The sequence below is a fragment of the Macaca nemestrina genome, chromosome 7 (genome assembly GCF_043159975.1).
Source record: "Macaca nemestrina isolate mMacNem1 chromosome 7, mMacNem.hap1, whole genome shotgun sequence".
NCBI classification, from domain to species: Eukaryota; Metazoa; Chordata; class Mammalia; order Primates; family Cercopithecidae; genus Macaca; species Macaca nemestrina.
The window spans coordinates 6,615,911-6,623,843 of record NC_092131.1 but is presented as its reverse complement, the minus strand read 5'-3'; the positions used below and the strand labels follow the sequence as shown (position 1 = coordinate 6,623,843).

Below are 7,933 nucleotides of genomic sequence, written 5' to 3'. Positions count from 1 at the left end.
TGGATCTCACAGACCTACTGCTGAGCTAAAGAAGGCGGCCACACAAATGTACATGCTGCATGGGGCTGTTTCTATCTGCCCAGACCAGGCAAGAACCATCTATGCCAACAGCTTCATTGCTGCTGTTTCTGGAGTTGTTGACTGGAGGGGTGAGGGTACCCTCTTGGGTGTGGAAATGTTCTGTGATCAGATGGAGGTTTCCTACATGTCTGTGCATGTGAGATGCATCCAGCTGCACACTTAAGATGCATGCATTTTATTGTATATGTTATGCCTTGATTTTTAAAAGTCTTTAAATATTTAATCCTGAACAGCCCTATGAAACAAACAATAAAACAACCCGAGGCTCCTGATGTCTTGGCCAGGTCACCCACCACCCCCAGGCCTCTCCAAGAGTCAACATCTGGATGCCGATGCCTGCTTCCCCCTCCACACCTCACAGCCACCACCCAAGAGGGGCTGTAAGCCTCCTCTCTGGCCGGCACTGGAGCCAGCTTTGAGCTGCCCGAGCCTGCTTCCTACGCAGGGTGCTTTAAATCTTCCAGATCACTGAGCCTTCATTTCAGAATACTTTATTGCTCATCTTCCTACCACGCAGGGCTGCTGCCTGTGTCAGCTCGCACGGAGGGAGGAAAATAATTATACCCCACAGCGCCAGTTGCATTGAAGGGTAGAGAGGCACCAGGCGCCTTCCCTTTCAGGATGCACAGAGCCAAGGGGAGTTCCAACCCTGCTCCTTGCTGACCTGGGCCTCTGCATCGTGACACTGACTGTCCCGCACATCTGGCTGCCGCCTCCTTGCCATTAGCTCATGTCTTCCTCTGCAGGCTCCCAGGCTGGGGTCCTGAGAGCTGGAGATGCTGCCTGCAAGTCGGGATCCAAGGGGAGCTCGGACATGACTGTGGCCCAGACAGAGCTCAGAGTCTACGAAAGCCCCACAGAGTCCACCTGTGCCTTGTGACTAGGCAATGAGGTTATGCTGGCCCCACGTCCTCTGAATGCTGTTGTGCCTGAGCCCCTGGGCTGCCTCCCACCCTCCTGCTCTGGACTTTGCCTCCCAATGTCCTGCCCTAGATGTTTCTGTTGGGGGACCCCAGAGGGCTGGTGAGAACTGGAGGGTCCCTGTAGGGTGGAGAGGATCAGAAGTCACATATCAGTGTGGCAGACATGGCTGGTCCCAGAGTCTGGGGCTCCTATTCTAATGGGAGGACCCCAGTGAAAGCACCTACCTGCTTCTGGCAGGGTTACTTAACCCCCTTTCCAATAGAACCTCTAGAGAATCTAATAGGCCCATCCCAATGGGCCTCTGCAAGGCTCCCAGTCCAGCCGCAGTCCCCTTTGTGTCCCCACCACAGCCTCCTCCTGGATGACTGACAGTGGGAAGGGTTGTTACTGCCAGGGACAGATGCAGCCACCATTGTCTGCAGCAAGGATCCTTAGCCATAAGTAATACTGTGTGTGGACACCAACAGCCCAGCCCAAGAAGCATTGGCCACACTGGGTCCAGGGAACACCTTCCAGGATGAACTGAAGAGAAGGTCAACCTGCTCATCTGGACGGACTTGCTCCAGCCCCAGTCCCTGGGCATCTGGGGAGATCATGGGACTGACACCCCCTTTCCCAGCACACACAGACACACCCGCAGGCACGCTCGCAGGCACACACACACTCACACACTCACACATGCTCGTATACACACATTCACAGACAGAAACACACATCCTTACATACCGGCACTCAGACATACTCAGAGCCATGCTCACGTGCCCTTACCTGGGTACAAGTACTCGTGCTCCCCCACACCCACATACACATTCTCCTTGGTGCACACACATGTCCATCCACACATGCACAGCCATGCATGCACACACTGGTTTTCGGGTACAGGCCAGTTCTGTAACCTGGATCCAGTGACAACCTCCTGTAAGTCTGCAGAGGCGAAGTCTGGCCAATGCATGCAGCTGCCCTCCTGAACAGAATGTCGTCAGCCTCAGCATCAGCATCGGGGTTCCCTCTTTACACAAGGGTCCCCCCTTATCAGCGGGAGATACATTCCAAGACCCCCAGTGGAAGCCTGAACCTCGGGTAGGACTGAACCTTATTCTACTATGTTTTTTCCTGTACCTGCTTACCTCTGACAAAGTTTGTCAGTTAGTCACGGGAAGAAATTAACAACAAGAGTTAATAATCAGATACAACAATTATAACAATATGCCAGCACTGCTACTCCACACTTTGTGGCCAAGATGAGGTAAGATAAGGGTGACTTGACCACCAGCACTGTGACATCATGACAGTCGACCTGGTCATCGAGAGGGCTCCTAGGTGACCAACAGGTAGGGAGGGCGCCTACAGTGTGGAGAGGCTGGGCAGAGGGGGAGGTGTGGCCCGGGTGGGAAGGTGAGGGATTTCATCAGACCATGCAGAACGACATGCCATTGAAAACTCAGGGATTGTTTCTTTGTAGGATTTCTGTTTAATATTTTTGGACTTCAGTTGACCACGGGTAGGGGACTCATATGCCCTGGTGTGTGAGGAGGGCCCCGTCTAGGGGGTGGCATGGCCTAAGGGGTGGGCCGGGGTGTGTGACCCTGCTGCGAGTCCCCTCTGCCCATCCTCCTCCTGTCCCCGGCCCAGTCACTGGTTCCCAAGGAAAACCTCTCTAAAGTAGTGGCCAGTGACACCACAGTGCCCTGCCAGGACCCGTCCCTGGACCCCTCCTGCCATCTCCCCACCCTCTGTCCAGGGACCCATGGCTCCTCCCCAGCTGCCCCTCAGCACCTGGGTCTGGGACACGTCGGCTCTCCTCGAGGCCTCTTGTGACTGGTGCCTCCTCTGTCACCCTCCTAGACCATGAGGAAGAAACGAGCCCCAGGTGTCTGCAGCGTCTCGGAACCCGGTTGTGCTGCCCCCATAAAGCCCCGCCCAGCGCCCTCAGGTGAGCAGAGGCAGCCCCAGCCTATTGCTGTGCGCCGAGGGCCAACCCCAGGGCAGAGATGGAGGCTGTGCTGGTGCCCTCGGCGGAGGGGGGCCAGATCCTGTCTAGGAGGGAGACTGTCTTTGGCCCCAAAGCAGGAGCTTCCTCCCAGCACTTGGCTGGGGGCCGCACAGCGATGGACAGCCCCACAGGAAGATGGTTCCAGACGGCTGAAGTCATGTTTATTGTATACATGCCATAGATACTGTCCTGTGGTCAATTAGCCGCCAATGCGGTGAGGAGAATGAGAAGAGACAGGGCCTCCTCGGTTTCCAGGTTGGCCCTGAGCCCCAGGATTTCTGCTCTGGAAAGCAAAGGCTACCCGTGATCCTTGCAGGCCAGTCTCCGAGACCTCGTGCTTCCGCACGTACGGTGCAGGGATTGGTGCAGAGACAGCCAAAGCTATGTGTTCTCGGGACCCCTTGGTTCTCAGTTTGACGAGATGGGGCAGGCCGGCCACCAATGTTCCAAATTATTCCTTGAACACTACGGGCTTGAGAGAGCCTCGTTGTTCTGTGGAATTTGGGCATCAGAGAACGAAGAGGCCCTGGGAGCTTCTTGTGACCTCCTCATTTCTCAGACCAGGAAACAGAGGCCCAGAAGAAAGGGGCTTGTAGGATAGCACGCAGGGAGCCCCTGGCCTGGGCTCACAGCCCCCGTAGCCCCTCCTTCAAGGCCAGGGTGCTGAGGCATCACAACCGGGCTACAGGTTCTGGGATGGGGAGCTCACCCTTTGGCAAGGCTGCCTGCCCTGTCCACTTTCGGGAGAAGAACTCCAGGTGTCAGGAAGTCCTTCATTACACCGGCCAAGGCCCCCTTGCCCCGGGGCCCCTACCTCTGCTCAGTTCTGTACTTTTCAGCTCTCCACCACTCTGCCACAATCGCCTAACGAGACCCTGGAGACAGTGATCTCAGCCCCTGCGGCCCCGCTCAGCCAACAGCCGCACGCCCCCAGCCCTCAGACCTGGCCAGTGCTTGGACATGCTGGGTCACCTCCTATGACTGCTGGTTGTGGACCCTCAGCAAATCCCACAGTGGGGGAAAAACTCATCCTAACCATGGCCCTAGACAGCTAGGAGGTTCTCGTAAGCTGAGGTCATTCTCCAATCAAATGAGAGAAGAGCTGGGGAAACACTTCCCAAGCTCTAAAGATGTTATGGATGTTTATTAGATTATATATGTCCTGCCAGATGTCCACAGGAACATTCATCGTCAGATCTTATGTAACTAATCGTGTCAGTAACCATGTCCAGACTCACGCCCTCCCTAACCAGTCCCACATGTCAAGTGTACACACACTGGTAATGAGAGCTGACACATAGGGAGCCCTTCCACAGGCCGTCAGCCCGCTGTCAGTGTTAGCTCATCTAATGCCCACAATACCCCCAGACAGGGATTGCTGGGGTTTGTGTTCCCTAAGGAAATACTGAGGCATGGAGACGCTGCCATTTTCTGTGCACGCACACACACACTGTACAACCATGTTAGACAAACTGCTGATGAAAGATCAAAAGGCACGGAGTCGTTGCATGCAGATAAGCATATGTTTGTATATAAATTTGCTCATTCATTTACTTATTTCAGAGAAGGATTTCAGGAAAGGTGTGCTCAAGGTGACCTAAGATGCACAAGTGGTGGCAAAGCCTGCAAGGTCCCTGCTGCTGATGTCTCTGTCCTCATCTCCTTCCTGCCTCCTCTCGCTGGCTCCAGCCATACAAACCTCCTTGTTATTTTCAGAACATTCATGGCCCTTTCCAGGCATGAGGCTCTGCCACCCTAACCACCACATCCAGCTCCTTCTCAGTAATCAATTCTCAGCTAAAATGTCGCCTCCTCAGAGAGCTCTTCTTTGCTGTCCACACATCACCACTATTACAGAGAGGTCCTTGCCCAAGCCAGTTACTATCCCATGTTCTTGTTTGAGTCTCATCCCAGCACTTTTGGTCTTGTACATTGACTCGTTGCTTTTAAGTGTTGCTAGATTATAATCTCCCTAAGCACCTTTGCACTTGGGTGTTGCTGTGATCCTAGCCCCTTGCCCAGTGTCTGGTATGATGTGGTGGTTGGTAAGGGAACGAATGAATGAATTACAGGAGAATAAAATGAGTAGATGAGGAAGGAAGGCATGGACAACAGCAGCAAGTGGAGTCACATCTGAGGCCTGGCTCACAAAGTGCCTGCCTTGAAATCCTATTTACTGAGCTTCCTAGTAGCCACAATGAAAAAAGAAGCATTATCAGTCTACATGAGTGAAAGGACAACTAGATATGCCACACTAGTGGGTCAGGAGGCATGTGGCTCTTTTTGATACAGAGACCAGATGGCTGTTTTCCCCTGAGAGTCCTCCCAAAGAAGCAGCAGCCATGATCTCACAGCCACGTGCCCCCCGACCTCTTCGTGGTGCACACAGGCACACTTAGGGGTACGGCTGACTTTCAACACAGCCTCCTGACGGCTGTTCTCACAGAAGAGCGGAGACAAGGAAGCTGCTTTCATGCCTAGCCCCACGGAGGGTGACCGTGCCCACATCCAGACAGGAAAGGCAGCTGCAGGGCCTGAGAAGAGTGGTGGATGGTGGATGTTCTGGCCAGCACGGGGCTGCAGCCTCTGCCTGGCGTGCCATCGCTCAGGATCAAACATGGAAGAGGCAGAGTGCCTCCCATCCCACCTGCGGTAGAAATCATGATCTTAGGAAAGACAGTTCCCACGCACCCGGAGATTCCCGGCAGGTAGGATCCAGGGCAGGCTGCAGGGGCGTCGGGCTCCATGTGCAGTTCACTCGGCTCAGATGGTAACTAATCCCTCTCCAGAGAGGCAAAGGCGGAGGTGGTCGATACCAGCTGAATGCAGTCTGGAATGTTTTTGACAGGTTTCTCCTCAAGGTGGTAAAAAGTCTAACAGGGTCTGCAGAGTCTTGGCCATGTCAAAACCCATCTGCAAAAAGCAAGGGGCTCCTGCGGGGCTCATGTTTGCCGAGTGGAGACATAACTCCTGGGCTCTGCTCGGTCTATCGAAGTTGGCTGGCCCCCGTGGACTCCTGTTGCTCTCTGCCTCCCCTGGGCCTGTGTGTGTGGCAGGAAGCAGCAGCTGCAGAAGGCATTGAAGCAGGCAGAGGACCTCGGCAGGGCCGGGCACAGGAAAAGCCCCACTGAACCCAAAGAGTTCCACTGCAGTCACTGTCCATGTCTACAGGAGGCTGCAGGGCTGGGGGAATGCATATGTGCAAAGTCCCCTAACATTAAAATGACAATCGAAGCAAGAGACGTGTATTAATTTACACTTTCAACTCACAACATTGAAGTCAGGGGAGTGAATAAAAAGGAAAGTAATTAATTAGAAGAGAATATAGCGAAGTCCAGAAGACATTCTTGCTTCAGCGAACGGGGCCAGGGGGAAAACTGGCGTCTAAGAGATAATGAAATCTCATCTTGTGTCTAATCCATGTTCTCGGCCTCTGAGCAGATCAAATGGTATAAAAAATAGAAATTGACAATGGGTCTAAAATTGCTTATTGATGAAACCGTGGAATTACGTGATAGAAGAAATCTATTAAGTACTAAGAGGTGAGGCCCCTGTGGAAAGAAGAGGTTTGGAAATTAACAAAGGAAATTGAGTTGGGTGGTGAGAAAAGGGCTAGAAATTATCTTGCCAAAGGAAAAGTAAAAATAGAAGGCCACTTTGAAAGACTATATCATTAAAAGAAGTATGATGGAAGAGAGACTTGAAAATTGCATTCACCAGGGAAAGAAGCCTTCTCAAAATAGAAAGAAAACAGGGAACAATTTGCTGACCGAGCTCAAAAGCATCAAAAGCAATAAAACCCACAGAAAACAACAGCTCAAAGGAGAACATCAGGTCTACTTTGATGTTTTCCAGATGGGGAAACTGAGGCCCCAGGAGGGGCAGGTTCTGCGGAGGAGATACTTGTCTGCTATCCCTCCATCCCTCCTTCCTTCCATTCAGGAGGAGAAAGAGACAAGGGAGGAGGTGGGGGGGAGAGAATGAGAGAGAGAATGACAGAGATTGAGAGAGAATGAAAGAGAGACAGAATGAGAGAGAGAGAATGAGAGAATGACAGAAAGAGAATGAGAGAGAATGACAGAGAGAGAGAATGAGAGAGAGAATGAGAGATAGAATGAGAGAGAGAGAATGACAGAGAGAGAGAATGGCAGAAAGAATGAGAGAGAGAGAATGGCAGAGAGAATGAGAGAGAGAATGACAGAAAGAGAATGAGAGAGAGAGAATGAGAGAGAGAATGACAGAGAGAGAATGACAGAGAGAGAGAATGACAGAAAGAGAATGAGAGAGAATGACAGAATGAGAGAGAGAGAATGAGAGAGAGAGAATGACAGAGAGAGAGAATGAGAGAGAGAGAATGAGAGAGAGAGAATGACAGAGAGAGAATGACAGAGAGAGAATGACAGAGAGAGAGAATGACAGAAAGAGAATGAGAGAGAGTGACAGAAAGAGAATGAGAGAGAGAATGACAGAGAGAGAATGACAGAAAGAGAATGACAGACAGAGAGAAAATGACAGACAGAATGAGAGAGAGAGAATGACAGAGAGAGAGAATGACAGAAAGAGAATGAGAGAGAATGACAGAGAGAATGACAGAAAGAGAATGACCGACAGAGAGAAAATGACAGAGAGAATGAGAGAGAGAATGACAGAAAGAGAATGAGAGAGAATGACAGAGAGAATGAGAGAGAGAGAATGACAGAGAGAGAATGACAGAGAGAGAAAGAATGACAGAGAGACAGAGAATGACAGAAAGAGAGAATGACAGAGAATGAGAGAGAGAGAATGACAGAGAGAGAATGAGAGAGAGAGAATGAGAGAGAGAGAATGACAGAGAGAGAGAATGAGAGAGAGAGAATGACAGAGAGAGAATGAGAGAGAGTGAGAATGAGACAGAGAGAGGGAGAGAGGGAGAGAGACCCCACATGGCCATCTAGA

The 7,933-nt window shown here is 51.7% G+C and overlaps 1 long non-coding RNA gene across 1 annotated transcript; it reads right to left on the bottom strand.

Moving 5' to 3' along the window:
* Positions 1 to 556: 556 nt before the first annotated feature.
* On the bottom strand, positions 557 to 2,226 carry LOC139364079 (uncharacterized). Its single transcript, XR_011625327.1, has 2 exons — positions 2,133 to 2,226; positions 557 to 864 (listed from the first exon to the last, which is right to left on the bottom strand). It is a non-coding gene; the product is annotated as an uncharacterized lncRNA (long non-coding RNA).
* Between the last annotated feature and the right edge of the window lie 5,707 nt (positions 2,227 to 7,933).